This window comes from Salvelinus alpinus, chromosome 24 (genome assembly GCF_045679555.1).
Source record: "Salvelinus alpinus chromosome 24, SLU_Salpinus.1, whole genome shotgun sequence".
Taxonomy (NCBI): Eukaryota; Metazoa; Chordata; class Actinopteri; order Salmoniformes; family Salmonidae; genus Salvelinus; species Salvelinus alpinus.
Genome location: NC_092109.1, coordinates 37606609 through 37622769, shown reverse-complemented (window position 1 = coordinate 37622769; position 16161 = coordinate 37606609). Strand labels below are relative to the sequence as shown.

Here is a 16161-nt window from a genome sequence, read left to right as displayed (position 1 = left end):
CTCTGGTGCCAAGATAAAGTACCTGTTCCTTTTCAGTACTCTGTGAGGGAATACCTTATTTACATATAGTGCAGCGCATGTCAGAGCAAAAACCAAGCCATGATGTTGAAGGAATTGTCCGTAGAGCCCAGAGACAGGATTGTGTCGAGGCACAGATCTGGGGAAAGGGCCTTGGTCAGGGAGGTGACCAAGAACCCGATGGTCACTCTGACAGAGCTCCAGAGTACCTCTGTGGAGATGGGAGAACCTTCCAGAAGGACAACAATCTTTGCAGCACTCCACCAATCAGGCCTTGATGGTAGAGTGGCCAGATGGAAGCCACTCCTCAGTAAAAGGCACATGACAGCCCGCTTTGAGATTGCCAAAAGGCACCTTAAGGACTGTCAAACATTGAGAAACAAGATTCTGGTCTTATGAAACCAAGACTGAACTCTTTAGCCTGAATGACAAGCGTCACGTCTGGAGGAAACCTGGCACCATCCCTATGGTGAAGCATGGTGGTGGCAGCATCATGCTGTGGGAATGTTTTTCAGCGGCAGGGACTGGGAAACTAGTCAGGATCGAGGGAAAGATGAAGGGAGCAAAGTACAGAGAGATCCTTTGTGAAAACTTGCTCCAGAGCGCTCAGTAACTCAGACTGGGGCAAAGGTTCACCTTCCAACAGCAAACAGCCAAGACAACGCAGGAGTGGCTTCAAGTCTCTGAATGTCCTTGAGTGGCCCAGCCAGAGTCCGGACTTGAACCCAATCAAACATCTTTGGAAAGACCTGAAAATAGCTGTGCAGTGACACTCCCCATCCAATCTGACAGAGCTTGAAAGGATCTGCGTAGAAGAATGGAGAAACTCCCCAAAAACAGGTGTGTCAAGCTTGTAGCATCATACCCAGGAAGACTCGATGCTGTAATCGCTGCCAAAGGTGCTTCAACAAAGTACTGAGTAAAGGGTCTGACTTATGGAAATGTGATATTCAATGTTTTTATATTCAAAAGTTTTTTTGCTTTGTCATTGTAGGGTATAGGATATTGTGTGTAGATTGATGGAGGGGGGGGGACAATTTAACCCATTTTAGAATAGGGCTGTAACGTAACAAAATGTGGAAAAAGTCATGGGGCTGAATACTTTCCGAATGCAATGTATATGTTTTTACAATATATACTAAACAAAATATTTATATATTTTTTATTTATCCGTTATTTTATATCAACGCACATTTTATATAAACGCAAACATACACCAAATAGGTGCAGTAAAATGTGTTGTTTTACACAGTCAGCCATAGTAGTAATCCACCCCTGGAGCAAATTAAGAAGTAAGTGCCTTGCTCAAGGGTACAATTTTCACCTTGTCGGCCCGAAGAAGCAACATTTTGGTTACTGGCCCAGAGCTCTCACCGCCAGGCTATCTGCCGCCACATTGGCCTGCTGATTGCACTCTGCTTTATTGATTGCAGTTGTTTCTGTTATTTTCCATTAGATCCTCCATATATCTCTTTCTACCGCTCTCTTTCTCTCACTCTCTCTCTGTCCCTTTCTTTTGCTCTCTCTGTATCTACCTCTTTCTCTGTCTCGCTGTCTCTCGCCCCTATTTCTTTCTTCCTTTCTCTCTCTCTCTTTCTCTTTCTCTCTCGGTCTTCTTTCTTTTTCTCTCTCTCTGCCCCCCCTCTCCGTGTCTGTCTCTCTGTCCCTCTCTAAATCCTGATAGAATATGTACTGTAGACAGACAACACCCACCCTCTCTCACGAGGGTATAATTAGTATGATGGTGTAAACAGTGTAATTACTAGTGTTTCCACTTAGCTGTGAGCTCTGTAGGGGAGCAACATCAAATACAATATACTGCTGATTCAACGCTTTAGCTACAACTTAAATCTCATAAACTTCTACACACACACACCGACGCACACACAGACACAGAGACAGGCAGACAGACAGGACATACACCTACTGTGCAATTCCTTATTGATACACTTACCTCCATGCAATCTCTGTAATGTGTCCCCCTGGGTGAAGATGTAAGCGTGTAATGTACCCCGTGGGTGATAGTTCCTCTACCCCTGTGGGTGATAGTTCCTCTACCCTTGTGGGTGATAGTTCCTCTTCCACTGTGGGTGATAGTTCCTCTACCCCTGTGTGGGATAGTTTCTCTACCCTTGTGGGTTCTAGTTCCTCTACGCTTGTGAGTGATCATTTCTATACCCCTGTGGATGTCAGTTTCTTTATCATGTGGGTGATAGTTTCTCTACCACAACAGAACACCCATAATCATTTTGTAGAAAAACAAAGGAAGGCAAGCCCTGCTAGGGAAGGTCTAAATAATAATAGGTATTTATAAACAGTAGATCTCTGCTAGGGTACACAATAGTTGGTATTTATAAACAGTAGGTCTGCTCGGTACCACAATAGTAGGTATTTATAAACAGTAGATCTCTGCTAGGGTACACAATAATAGGTATTTATAAACAGTAGATCTCTGTTAGGGTACACAAAAGTAGGTATTTATAAACAGTAGATTTCTGTTAGGGTACACAATAATAGGTATTTATAAACAGTAGATCTCTGTTAGGGTACACAATAATAGGTATTTAAAAACAGTAAATTTCTGTTAGGGTACACAATAGTTGGTATTTATAGATAGTAGGTCTGCTAGGGTACACAGTAGTAGGTATTTGTACATAAATTGGGTAAACATTGATCGTCAAAAAAGAAAGGAGGACCAAGATACTCTTCATATATTTCACATGTCTTTATTTGCATGGCACGTTCAATGGAACAAAGACTTAATAACGTCTCTGAGGAGTTTCAGCAGCACGACCATCTTTAGGGAGTACAAAGGTACTTCCTGTGTGGTTATCCCTGGTGGGGTGGCAGGGTGTGTTTTGGGGACAAATTCAGGGTGTGATCAGATTATGATGAGATCTGATTACTGTATTCAGATTACTGTATTCAATCTGTATAGCTGAAGCGCTACGGATTGCCCTACGGATGGCCTTACGGATGGCCTTACGGATGGCCTTACGGATGGCCCTACGGATGGCCCTACGGATGGCCTTACGGATGGCCTTACGGATGGCCTTACGGATGGCCTTACGGATGGCCTTACGGATAAGGCCTTACGGATGGCCTTACGGATGGCCTTACGGATTACGGTACGGATGGCCTTACAGATTGCCTTACGGATGGCCTTACGGATGGCCTTACGGATGGCCTTACGGATGGCCTTACGGATGGCCTTACGGATGGCCTTACGGATTACGGTACGGATGGCCTTACAGATTGCCTTACGGATGGCCTTACGGATGGCCTTACGGATGGCCTTACGGATTACGGTACGGATGGCCTTACGGATTACGGTACGGATGGCCTTACAGATTGCCTTACGGATGGCCTTACGGATTGCCTTACGGATGGCCTTACGGATGGCCTTACGGATGGCCTTACGGATGGCCTTACGGATTACGGTACGGATGGCGTTACAGATTGCCTTACGGATGGCCTTACGGATGGCCTTACGGATGGCCTTACGGATGGCCTTACGGATAAGGCCTTACGGATAAGGCCTTACGGATGTTCTTACGGATTACGGTACGGATGGCCTTACGGATTACGGTACGGATGGCCTTACGGATGGCCTTACGGATGGCCTTACGGATGGCCTTACGGATGGCCTTACGGATAAGGCCTTACGGATAAGGCCTTACGGATTACGGTACGGATGGCCTTACGGATTGCCTTACGGATGGCCTTACGGATGGCCTTACGGATGGCCTTACGGGTGGCCTTACGGATGGCCTTACGGATGGCCTTACGGATAAGGCCTTACGGATGGCCTTACGGATAAGGCCTTACGGATGGCCTTACGGATTATGGTACGGATGGCCTTACAGATTGCCTTACGGATGGCCTTACGGATGGCCTTACGGATGGCCTTACGGATGGCCTTACGGATGGCCTTACGGATAAGGCCTTACGGATGGCCTTACGGATTACGGTACGGATGGCCTTACGGATTGCCTTACGGATGGCCTTACGGATGGCCTTACGGATGGCCTTACGGATGGCCTTACGGATTGCGTTGCGGATGGCCTTACAGATGGCCTTACAGATTGCCTTACAGATTACTGTACAGATTACTGTACAGATTGCCTTACAGATTACTGTACAGATTACTGTACAGATTGCCTTACAGATTACTGTACAGATTACTGTACAGATTGCCTTACAGATTACTGTACAGATTACTGTACAGATTACTGTACAGATTGCTGTACCGATTGTGGTACAGATTGCCTTACAGATTGCGCAACAGAAATGTAAAGGTAATTTTCCATTGAGCCGACATATGCAGAGTTTACGGTGAAGGCAGTCTCCGCTAATGTGGGAACATTTAAATTTCAGTCACGCTGTCACGGATTGAATAGAGACCTAAATGAGCAGTTACGGAGATGAAGGATGATATCTAGATGTATGTCTGTTTCATCTACAGTTCCTGTTTACAGGGATTACCTCTCAATAGGAAACACACGGACATCAACACATACAGCCTTCAGAAAAGATAGACTTACAGCCTGAATTTAAAATGGATTCATTTAGATGTTTGGTCACTGGTCTAAACATAATACCCCAAAAGACAAACAAATTAAAAATGAAAAGCTGAAATATCTTGAGTCAATATGTATTCAACCCATTTGTTATTGCAAGCCTAAATAAATTCAGGAGAAAAAAATGAGTTTAACATAATCAATTTAAATTGTATTTGTCACACACACCGAATACAACGGGTGTAGACCTTACAGTGAAATGCTTACTTACAAGCCCTTAACCAACAATGCAGTTTTAAGAAAATACCCCAAAAATGTTAAGTAAAAGATAAGAATAACAAATAATTAAAGAGCAGCAGTAAATAACAATAGCGGGGCCATATACAGGGGGTACCGGTACAGAGTCAATGTGTGGGGGCACCGGTGTCGAGGTAATTGAGGTAATATGTACATGTAGGTAGAGTTACATGTGTGAGGTCGATCAGTCGAACAGTGCATTTATTAAAACACAGATTCAACCACAAAGACCAGGGAGGTTATTCACACTAAGAATTAGGGGTTCAACAAGGGTTCTTCTAAGATCCTCAAAGTTCTTAGAAGGACCGTAAAGTTATTGGCTCTGAAAATGGACTCCAAAGGGTTCTTCCAAGAACCCCATAGAAGGTGGGGTTCATCGAGGAAAATCCTTAGTGTGTGGGGGGGTTCATGCAGGAAACTAACTGCACAACTGAAACATTTGGATTTGAATTTGAAAGGACAGCAGGTGCAGGTACTTAGCTAAAGCATGTAAAGATCTACTCAGTTTAAGGTTTGTCCCTTGTATGATCTAAATTGACATTGTTTTAGGATGATACCATTTATCTTTTCATATTTGTGCAAATCTTTCTAAAACAGAGAATGGACACAATTCAATGGATATCAATCATCAAAGAGGTAATGATATGTAGTCTATAAGATTATGTTGAAGGCCAGCTGTATTGAGTGCAGATGACTGAACTGGTCACATTCGTTTCCTGCAGGTATACAGACAAGGAGGCGTACAAAGGTACCGTGCCTTAGGAAAGTATTCAGACCCCTTGACTGTTTGCACATGTTGATACGTTACAGACTTATTCTAAGATGTATTAAATAAATACAAATCCTCAGCAATCTACACACAATAACCCATAATGACAAAGTGTAAAGAGGTTTTTAGAAATGTTTGCAAACGTATAAAAACAAACAAAAATAAACTGAAAAACCTTATTTACATAAGTATTCAGACCCTTTGCTATGAGACTCGAAATTGAGCTCAGGTGCGTCTTGGTTTCCATTGATCATCCTTGAGATGTTTCTACAACTTGATTGGAGTCCAACTGTGGTAAATTCAATTGTTTGGACATTATTTGGAAAGAAACACACCTGCAGCTCCTACAGCTGTAGCATCATTACTGTGTTTGGGAAAGAGGGAAAGAGCCTGTAAGTAAGCATTTTACTGTAAAGAGTACACCTGCTGTATTCGGAGAAAGTGACAAATAAAATTGAATTTGATTTGACATACACACACACACAGATTAGGATCAGATTAGCATCAGATTAGGATGAGATTAGCAGTAGATTAGCTTCAGATTTGGGGTTATGGAGATGAAGGATTGATATCTATCTGCAGGTATTGCCTACACCACCTCTATATAGGTATACACCTCTAGACAGATATAGTAATTACCACTTGAATTAACCTTTCAATAAATGACAGCATCACAATGATTAGTAGGTCAGTAGGTTAACCCCTAGCTAGCATGATTAGCTCCCTCTAATTATGACATAAGTACTATTCGATTTACCTAATGACAAACTGCCATTCTAAGAGACACATACTGCATACTGTAGACCACAGGAGGGAGCGGAGGGGAGGACAGCTCATAATAATGGCTGGCATGGAGTCAATGGAATGGTATCAACCACATGTAAGCCATGTGTTTGATGTGTTTGATACCATTCCATTAACTCCAGTCCAGCCATTATAATGACCTGTCCTCTGCAATTAAGGTGCCACTGGCCAACTGTGTTGTAGATACACACAATCAATTACACTACACATTACATACGCCTCGTCACTAAACATCACTCGCACTTATCACTCTCTCTCCATTTCATAAAGCCTCTCTTTCTCCCATCTCCGTCTGTCTTACTCTCTCCCTCGATCTCTTTGAAGATCTCAAAAGGGAACAGACATTTTAATCAACAACCAGTGTTACTCTGAAGATGCTAACTAAATCAGTGTGTAGAACAGTGTTACTCACAGTCACGTACACACAGTGCATTCAGAAAGTATTTAGACCCCTTGACTTTTTCCACATTGTGTAACGTTACAGCCTTATTCTAAAATGGATTTAAGAAAACATTTTCCTTTTTTTTGTTGAAATTCTAGCAAACATTTACATAAGAATTCAGACCCCTTTTGCATCCTGTTTCCATTGATCATCCTTGTTTCTACACCTTGATCAGAGACCACCTGTGGTCAATTCAATTGATTGGGCATGATTAGGAAAGGCACAGACCGCTCTATAGAAGGTCCCACAGTTGACAGTGCATGTCAGAGTAAAAACCAAGCCATGAGGTCGAAGGAATTGTCCATAGAGCTCCGAGACAGATCTGGGGAAGGGTACCAAAAAATGGCTCCATCATTGAAGGTCCCCAAGAACACAGTGGTCTCCACCATTGTTAAATGTAAGAAGTTTGGAACCACGATGACTCTTTCTAGAGCTGGCCGCCTGGCCAAACTGAACAATCGGGGAGAAGGGCCTTGGTCAGGGAGGTGACCATGAACCCAATGGTCACTCTGACAGAGCTCTAGAGTTCCTCTGTGGAGATGGGAGAATCTTCCAGATGGACAACCATCTCTTCAGCACTCCACCAATCAGGCCTTTATGGTAAAGTGGCCAGATGGAAGCCACTCCTCAGTATAAGGCACATGACAGCCCTCTTTGAGTTAGCCAAAAGGCACCTAAAGGACTAAGACCATGAGAAACAAGATTCTCTGGTCTGATGAAACCAAGATTGAACTCTTTGGCCTGAATGCCAAGCGTCACATCTGGAGGAAACCTAGCACCATCCCTACGGTGAAGCATGGTGGTGGCAGAATCATGCTGTGGGGATGTTTTTCAGCTGCAGGGACTGGGAGAGTAGTCAGGATCGAGGGAAAGATGAACGGAGCAAAGTACAGAGAGATCATGCTCCAGAGCGCTCAGGACCTGACATCCAACATCTCTGGGGAGACCTGACAGAGCTTGAGAGGATCTGCATAGAAGACTAGGGGAAACTTCCCAAATACAGGTTTGCCTAGCTTGTAGCGTCATACCCAAGAAGACTCTAGGCTGTAATCGCTGCCAAAGGTGCTTCAACAAAGTACTGAGTAAAGGGTCTGAATACTTTTGTAAATGTCATATTTCTGTTTGAAAAATAAACAGTTTTTCTTTGTCATTATGGGTATTGTGATGTCATTATGTGTATTGTGTGTAGAATGATGAGGGGGAAAACTATTTAATACATTCTAGAATAAGGCTGTAAAGTAACAAGGTGTGAAGAAAATCAAGGGGCCTGAATACTTTCTGAATGCACTGCATATGTGAAGGGTTTTAGCCTAGTCTTGGATGAAAAAGCAAACTCAATGGAGAATCTCCTTTGAAAATTCTTCAGAGGAAGTTCACAACTCTTTTCCTCAAGGTCTCTCTCTCTCTCTTTCTCTCACACGCACGCACGGACGCACGCACGCACGCACACACACACAGGGTTGTGTAAGTGAGGCCTCAATTAAGATAAGACTACAGAGAGACGGCCCCTGATCGGGGTCACGACTCCTCTGATAACTGCAGCTCAACTGTGGCTGTGTGATGGTGACAAACTAAAACATCTCACACACACACAAACACACACAGATAACGCAACTTAACCCTTCCTGCGCTTGTCGCCTTCAGAAATACAGAAACTCTGCTATCAGAAAAGTGTTAACACCTCACCACTGCTGGTATCTCACTATTACAAAGGCTTAATAAAGTTTCCCCAGGTTTACACAGGATGACATGGCCCTTTCTCACCCTCTTTGTTCTATCTATTATAGAGCCACACACACCCACACACACACTGCAGAACCTTTTATCTCTATCAGGTCTGTATCTTTCAACACAAAAAGGCTTGAAGTTTAAATGACTTTCAGAATACAATAAATTATTTCTACTTTTATTCTCTTTACAGTAGAGATACACTACTGCACCCAGCGTAAGTCTGACAAATTGAAATATTATTTTGACAGGGTAGTTTTGTCAGAAGATGAAATGTCCTTTGGCCTGTTGAATCTGGATGTTGTAATATAGTTTCGTCTATCATATATTCTGTCAAAGGAGATGTACCATTTCTGATTGCTTTTAGAGGCTTTTAAATGCTACTAGTATTAATATTTGCAATACTGTGTGTCATATAACTGCAGGTATTGCAAGGTGGTGTGTATGCTAGTATTTGTACCAGTGTTGTAGTACTCCAGTCCGGTCTTCAGACCACATATTGAGTTTCTCGGTCTTGTCTCAGTGTCAGATACAATTTGTTTATTGTTTTTGACTTGGTCTTGGACAATGACGACTTGTAGTTTCTTCCCGAGACCAGCGGAGTAAAAACATCTAATAATTATCAGTTCCTTTGGAGCGTGAAGTCACTTAGCCAGGCCATATATCCCCACTCCTTTCATGATACATTTATATCTTATAGACACCGGGCTTCGTACTTTACTCGTAACATTACTGTCCTTTACTTTTGTTGATAAAGGGTATATAACAAAGTATTGAGAAACTTTTGTTATTGACCAAATACTTATTTTCCACCATAATTTGCAAATAAATTCATAAAAAATCCTACAATGTGATTTTCTGGATTTTTTTTCCTCATTTTGTCTGTCATCGTTGAAGTGTACCTATGATGAAAATTACAGGCCTCTCTCATCTTTTTAAGTGGGAGAACTTGCACAATTGGTGGCTGACTAAATACTTTTTTGCCCCACTGTATATACAGTGTTGTAATGATGTACAAATGGTTAAAGTACAAAATGGAAAATAAATAAGCATAAATATGGGTTTTATTTACAATAGTGTTTCTTCTTCACTGGTTGCCCTTTTCTTGTGGCAATAGGTCACAAATCTTGCTGCTGTGATGTCACACTGTGGTATTTCACCCAGTAGATATGAGAGTTTATCAAAATTGGGTTTGTTTTCGAATTCTTTGGATCTGTGTAATCTGAGGGAAATATGTGTCTCTAATATGGTCATATTTGGGCAGGAGGTTAGGAAGTGCAGCTCAGTTTCCACCTCATTTTGTGGGCGGTGTTGCACATAGTCTGTCTTCTCTTGAGAGCCAGGTCTGCCTACGGCGGCCTTTCTCAATAGCAAGGCTATGCTCACTGAGTCTGTACATAGTCAAAGCTTTCCTTAAGTTTTGGTCAGTCACAGTGGTCAGGTATTCTGCCACTGTGTACTCTCTGTTTATGACCAAATAGCATTCTAGTTTGCTCAGTTTTTTTGTTAATTCTTTCCAATGTGTCAAGTAATTATCTTTTTGTTTTCTCATGATTTGGTTGTGTCTAATTGTGTTGCTGTCCTTGGGCTCTGTTGGGTCTGTTTGTGTTTGTGAACAGAGCCCCAGGACCAGCTTGCTTAGGGGACTCTTCTCCAGGTTCATCTCTCTGTAGGTGATGGCTTTGATATGGAAGGTTTGGGAATCGCTTCCATTTAGGTGGTTGTAGAATTTAACGTCTCTTTTCTGGATTTTGATAATTAGCTGGTATTGGCCTAATTCTGATCTGCATGCCTTATTTGGTGTTGTACGTGGAGGATATTTTTGCAGAATTCTGCATGCAGAGTCTCAATTTGGTGTTTGCCCCATTTTGTGAATTCTTGGTTGGTGAGCGGACCCCAGACCTCACAACCATAAAGGGCAATGGGTTCTATAAGTGATTCAAGTAGTTTTTTGCCAGATCCTAATTGGTATGTTGAATTTCATGTTCCTTTTGATGGCATAGAATGCCCTTCTTGCCTTGTCTCTCAGATCGTTCACAGCTTTGGGGAAGTTACCTGTGGCGCTGATGTTTAGGCCAAGGTATCTATTGTTTTTTGTGTGCTTTAGGGCAACGGCGTCGAGATGGAATTTGTATTTGTGGTCCTGGTGACTGGACCTTTTTTGGAACACCATTATTTTGGTCTTACTGAGATTTACTGTCAGGGCCCAGGTCTAGCAGAATCTGTGCAGAATCTCTCTCTCTCTCTCTCTCTCTCTCTCTCTCTCTCTCTCTCTCTCTCTCTCTCTCTCTCTCTCTCTCTCTCTCTCTCTCTCTCTCTCTCTCTCCTTTCCTCTCCTCCTCTCCTCTCCTCTCCTCTCCTCTCCTCTCCTCTCCTCTCCTCTCCTCTCCTCTCCTCTCCTCTCCTCTCCTCTCCTCTCCTCTCCTCTCCTTTCCTCTTCCTCTCTCCTGATCTGTCATGGTAGCTGTCTTCACCCTACAGCAGTGTTATTCTTCTTTATTTTTTTCTCTTTCCCTTGTTCCCTTCTCCCCCTATGCTTTAAATGCAAATCTGGATCATTGTAGATTCATGAAATAATGTTCTGAAAAAATTACATTTCTTGGGTGTAGGACAGGTACACACACACACACACACACACACACACACACACACACACACACACACACACACACACACACACACACACACACACACACACACACACACACACACACACACACACACACACACACACACACACACACACACACACACACACACACACACACACACACACACACACTGTCCTCGTTTTTTCCTTTGTATAGTTTGTTTGTTTCTGTGATGAGTTATTCTCTATGTGCATGTGTGTATATGTGTGTGTGTGTGTGTGTGCGTCCTTCAAAAATCAGACAGGCTTGTGTTCCGAGACAAATTCGCAGGACTAAAATCACCTCTCTTGAATATAGTGCTTCTATCACTCTGATCTGTCCCTCTATCACTCTGATCTATCCCTCTATCACTCTGACCTGTTCCTCTATCACTCTGATCTGCTCCTCTATCACTCTGATCTGCTCCTCTATCACTCTGATCTGTTCCTCTATCACTCTGATCTGCTCCTCTATCACTCTGATCTGCTCCTCTATCACTCTGATCTGCTCCTCTATCACTCTGATCTGCTCCTCTATCACTCTGACCTGTTCCTCTATCACTCTGATCTGCTCCTCTATCACTCTGATCTGCTCCTCTATCACTCTGATCTGTTCCTCTATCACTCTGATCTGTTCCTCTATCACGCTGATTTGTTCCTCTATCACTCTGATCTGCTCCTCTATCACTCTGATCTGCTCTTCTATCACTCTGATCTGCTCCTCTATCACTCTGATCTGTTTCTGTCTCACTCTGTTTTTCTCTATCTCTCAGCACCCCTGTGAAACGCTTTCGACACCTTGTAGAGTCCATGCCCCGATGAATTTAGGCTATTGAGGCGTCCCCTTTAGCCTAGTGGTTAGAGCGTTGAGCCAGTAACTGAAAGGTTGCTGGATTGAATCCCCGAGCTGACAAAGTAACAATCTGTCATTCTTCCCCTGAGCAGGGCAGTTACCTGACTGTTCCCCGGGCGCCGAAGACGTGGATGTCGATTAAGGCAGCCCTCGCACCTCTCTGATTCAGAGGGGGGTTGGGTTAAATGCGGAAGACACATTTCAGGTGAATACATTCAGTTGGACAACTGACAAGGTATCCCCCTTTCCGTATTCTGAGGGCAAAAGGGGGTGCAACTCTATATTAGGAAGATGCTCCTAATGTTTTGTACACTTAGTGTATACATTAAAGAGGGTGGGGCTCAAGCTGCATCCCTGTCTCACCCCACGGCCCTTGGAAATAAGTCAGTGTATTTTTTATTTAAATTTTAACTGCACACTTGTTGTTTGTATAGATGGATTTTATAATGTCGTATGTTTTTCCCCCAACACCGTTTTCCATCAATTTATATAGCAGAGTCTCGTGCAAATTGAGTCAGAAGCTTTTTTGAAATCAACGAAGCATGAGAAGACTAAGTTTTTGTTTTTGTTTACAATAAAATGTTATTTGTCACATGCGCCGAATACAACAAGTGTAGACTTTGCCGTGAAATACGTACTTACGAGCCCTTTACCAACTAGACAACAAGAAAATAGTAGCACAATACTGTCAATTAGGTCACCACTGGTTATGTTATATACTGCCATGCTTGCATTGTTCTGTCTCTCGCACATCCTGGACAAGTATATTTGATTTTTGTTGAGTGTGTATTTTGCAGATTGGTTTGGTGTAGACTACTGACGTTTGATTCAAGAGCTTGATCCTATGTTCTGGACATTCATTCATTCATGATCTATTGAGGTAATTACATTGGTGTCAGAAGTAAAAAATCTAATTGAGCTAGCTAGCTAGCTGACTAACGTTACGGTGGTGGTGGATTAGCGTAGTAGAGACATAGGACTGAAAATGCTTTGTGGCAGTCCGAGAGTGAAGGGGGAGGCGGGGGACGTATACAGTGAAGGAGGTGCGTGTGCTCGGAAATCAGAGGATCTGGCTGAGGCGTTCGCATCGGGGCACAAAGCACGTTTGAGTGAGACTGCTGGTGCATCTTCCTCTGTTCTTCGCACGGATTCTGCTGGGCGGACCGAATGTGTGATGTCGACAGTGCGTGCCGGGAATGCTGGGGCTCAGGATGTAAACAAACATGGCGGAGCCCAGTCCCAAAAAGCATCCATATCTGTTAAGACCCCGGAGTAGTCAGGTGAGGCAGATTGGGAAGCTTTTCATGCCCAGTTTGAACTGTTATCTCATTCAGGGGAGTGGTCTGATGAAGACAAGGCACTTCACGGACGATGCTCTGTTCTGTTTGATATTGATTAGTCTGGAGGACAGACGTGATTATGGGGCTTTAGTTGGACCACTGATTAGACACTTTGGGCATTGGTTACAGCCCGGGCTGCTGTGCTCCAAACTGAGTAATAGACGCAGGCAGCCAGGGGAGCCACTACGGGCGCTAGCTTAATTACATTGCGAGCCTCAGCAGGCATACGCTCACGTGCCCCCACTCCGTGCAGAGCGAGCTGGTACGTGACCAGTTCATACAAGCGCTCTCTCTCCTACGGAGCTTCGCACACAGACCCAGATGGCTCATCCCCGAGTCATTTCAGAAAGACTCGGAGATGACTTTGTAGAGGGAGATTGTGTGGGCTGGGGCTTCAGCTGGGGCTTCAGTGGGAGCGTGTGGAGAGACACCTACTGTGTGGGCTGTGGTGCACAGCAGCCCAGAGATGGGAAAGCCTGCACGGGTGGTTGAAATAACTAAACTAATTTGTGCTGTAACACTACAGACAGCACACAACACACAGACAGTATTCAACACACAGACAGCATTCAACACACAGACAGCACGCAACACACAGACAGCACTCAACACACAGACAGCACGCAACACACAGACAGCATTCAACACACAGACAGCACTCAACACACAGACAGCACACAACACACATATTCAACACACAGACAGCACTCAACACACAGACAGCATTCAACACACAGACAGCACGCAACACACAGACAGCACTCAACACACAGACAGCACTCAACACACAGACAGCACTCAACACACAGACAGCATTCAACACACAGACAGCACTCAACACACAGACAGCACACAACACACAGACAGTATTCAACACACAGACAGCACTCAACACACAGACAGCATTCAACACACAGACAGCACTCAACACACAGACAGCACTCAACACACAGACAGCACTTCACACAGACTCTTGGTCTGCTGGGGGTGTGGCCAGCTAGGCCAATGGGTGGGGCCCTGCAGGGTCTTGTAGAGGATGGGGGAGGTGATGTATCGGATCCAGCTGCCTTCCAGAGGGAGAAAGGTGTCACTGACCGGGACTGACTGACTGTCCGGGTCAGTCCCATACAGAGAGGCCATTTCTCCTCCACAAACAGCTGGCCTATTTTAATTCACCACTTTACAAGCTAGCCAGCTAACTCTTTGAAATAAACATGATTTTTTTTGTATGATGGGATATGCCAAATAGTGCTACAGACCCATCCTGACTGGCAATTAGCTAATTGTGACTTTTATTTTGGTATTATAGTGTGTAGTCAATTGAGGGAACTAGCCTGTGTTTCATGAAGCCATTAGAAGACTGTTGCTGACTGAGAGGGGGTATGTATAAATTATTTATAATAAATGATGTATAATAAATCTTGGTGATTCAAAAGCCTCGTTAATCATTAAATGACTTTTAACACACTATGTTGTGCTCAGTCTGGCAGTAATCCAGAACTATCAGAAGTAGAGGATCTCTCTTTCAGTGGCTGGAGACAACAACTGACTCTACATTGTTATTCTACATCATCATGATTATTATGTCTGCATAGCATTTTGTCTTCGTTTTGGCAGATTATACTCATGTTTATTTCTTATTAAGATTAACTCATGTTTTTGCTCTTTTTTTCTTATTCTCTGGAACCAGTCAGCCAACAACCTATACTGTACTTGCGGTAGGTAGCCCAGCGGCTAAGGAGTTGGATCTGTGGCGGAATTGTACCTGTGGCTGAAAGGTGGCCGGTTTGAATCCCGGGCCTGGCGCTGGAAGAAAATGGATGGAATTGATCTGGATTCACATCCTTGAAACATTCCCCATAACATGGGCCCTTGAACAAGGCCCTTAACCCCAAAACAAGCTTTTCATCCAGGGGTGATGCACTGCAGCTTGAACCTGTGCTCGTCTCAATTGAATGTGTGAGGTCTGCTGTTTTGGGGTTTGAGATCGAAGCAGAACACACATTTTCGTTGTTCACTGAAACCAAAATGAATAAAGTTGTATTGTATTGTTAAGAAGTCAGCCAGAGTTGATGTGGGCCATCATTCATACAAAGAGATGCCTCCCAGTGTATGTTTCCAAACTATGTTCTCATATAATGACAATACATTCTAAAAGCTATGCTGGTATTCTTTGGTCCATTATTGAATTGTTTAGTAAATTACACTGACACAAAACATTAGGAACACCTGCTCTTTCCATGACATAGATTGACCAGGTGAATCCAAGGGAAAGCTATGGTCCCTTATGGATGTCACTTGTTAAATCCACTTCAATCAGTGTATGTCCATGCCTTGACAAGTTCAAGCGGTTCTGAGGGCAAAAGGGGTTGCAACTCAATATTAAATATATATATTTTTTTATAAATAGAATTAGGAAGGTGTTCCTAATATTTTGTACACTCAGTGTATATTCTTAGCAAAAAATGTTACTATTTAATAGTAGTAGCCATAATTCATTAATGGCACCATGCAGGGTTCTATATGGATCCATGTTGGTTCAGTGATCTGATCAAAGAACCCTATAAACGGGTCTATATAGAACCTTTAGGAGTTCCATATATGAAGCAAGCAATAGAAACATTTTTGGTTTTATAAGGAACCTTTTTTTTCCTAAGAGTGTATACAGGCATCTCAAAATATGTGTTTTTCTGTTCTTTTGAAGTAGCCTACATTTTCGATATCGTAATGAGTCTAAATGAAACATAATATGCAATTATTT

The 16161-nt window shown here is 43.2% G+C and overlaps 1 long non-coding RNA gene across 1 annotated transcript; it reads left to right on the top strand.

Moving 5' to 3' along the window:
• The first annotated feature begins 13071 nt into the window (after positions 1–13071).
• LOC139551967 (uncharacterized) lies at positions 13072–15528 on the top strand. Its single transcript, XR_011670351.1, has 3 exons — positions 13072–13340; positions 14710–14780; positions 15091–15528. It is a non-coding gene; the product is annotated as an uncharacterized lncRNA (long non-coding RNA).
• Positions 15529–16161: the final 633 nt, after the last annotated feature.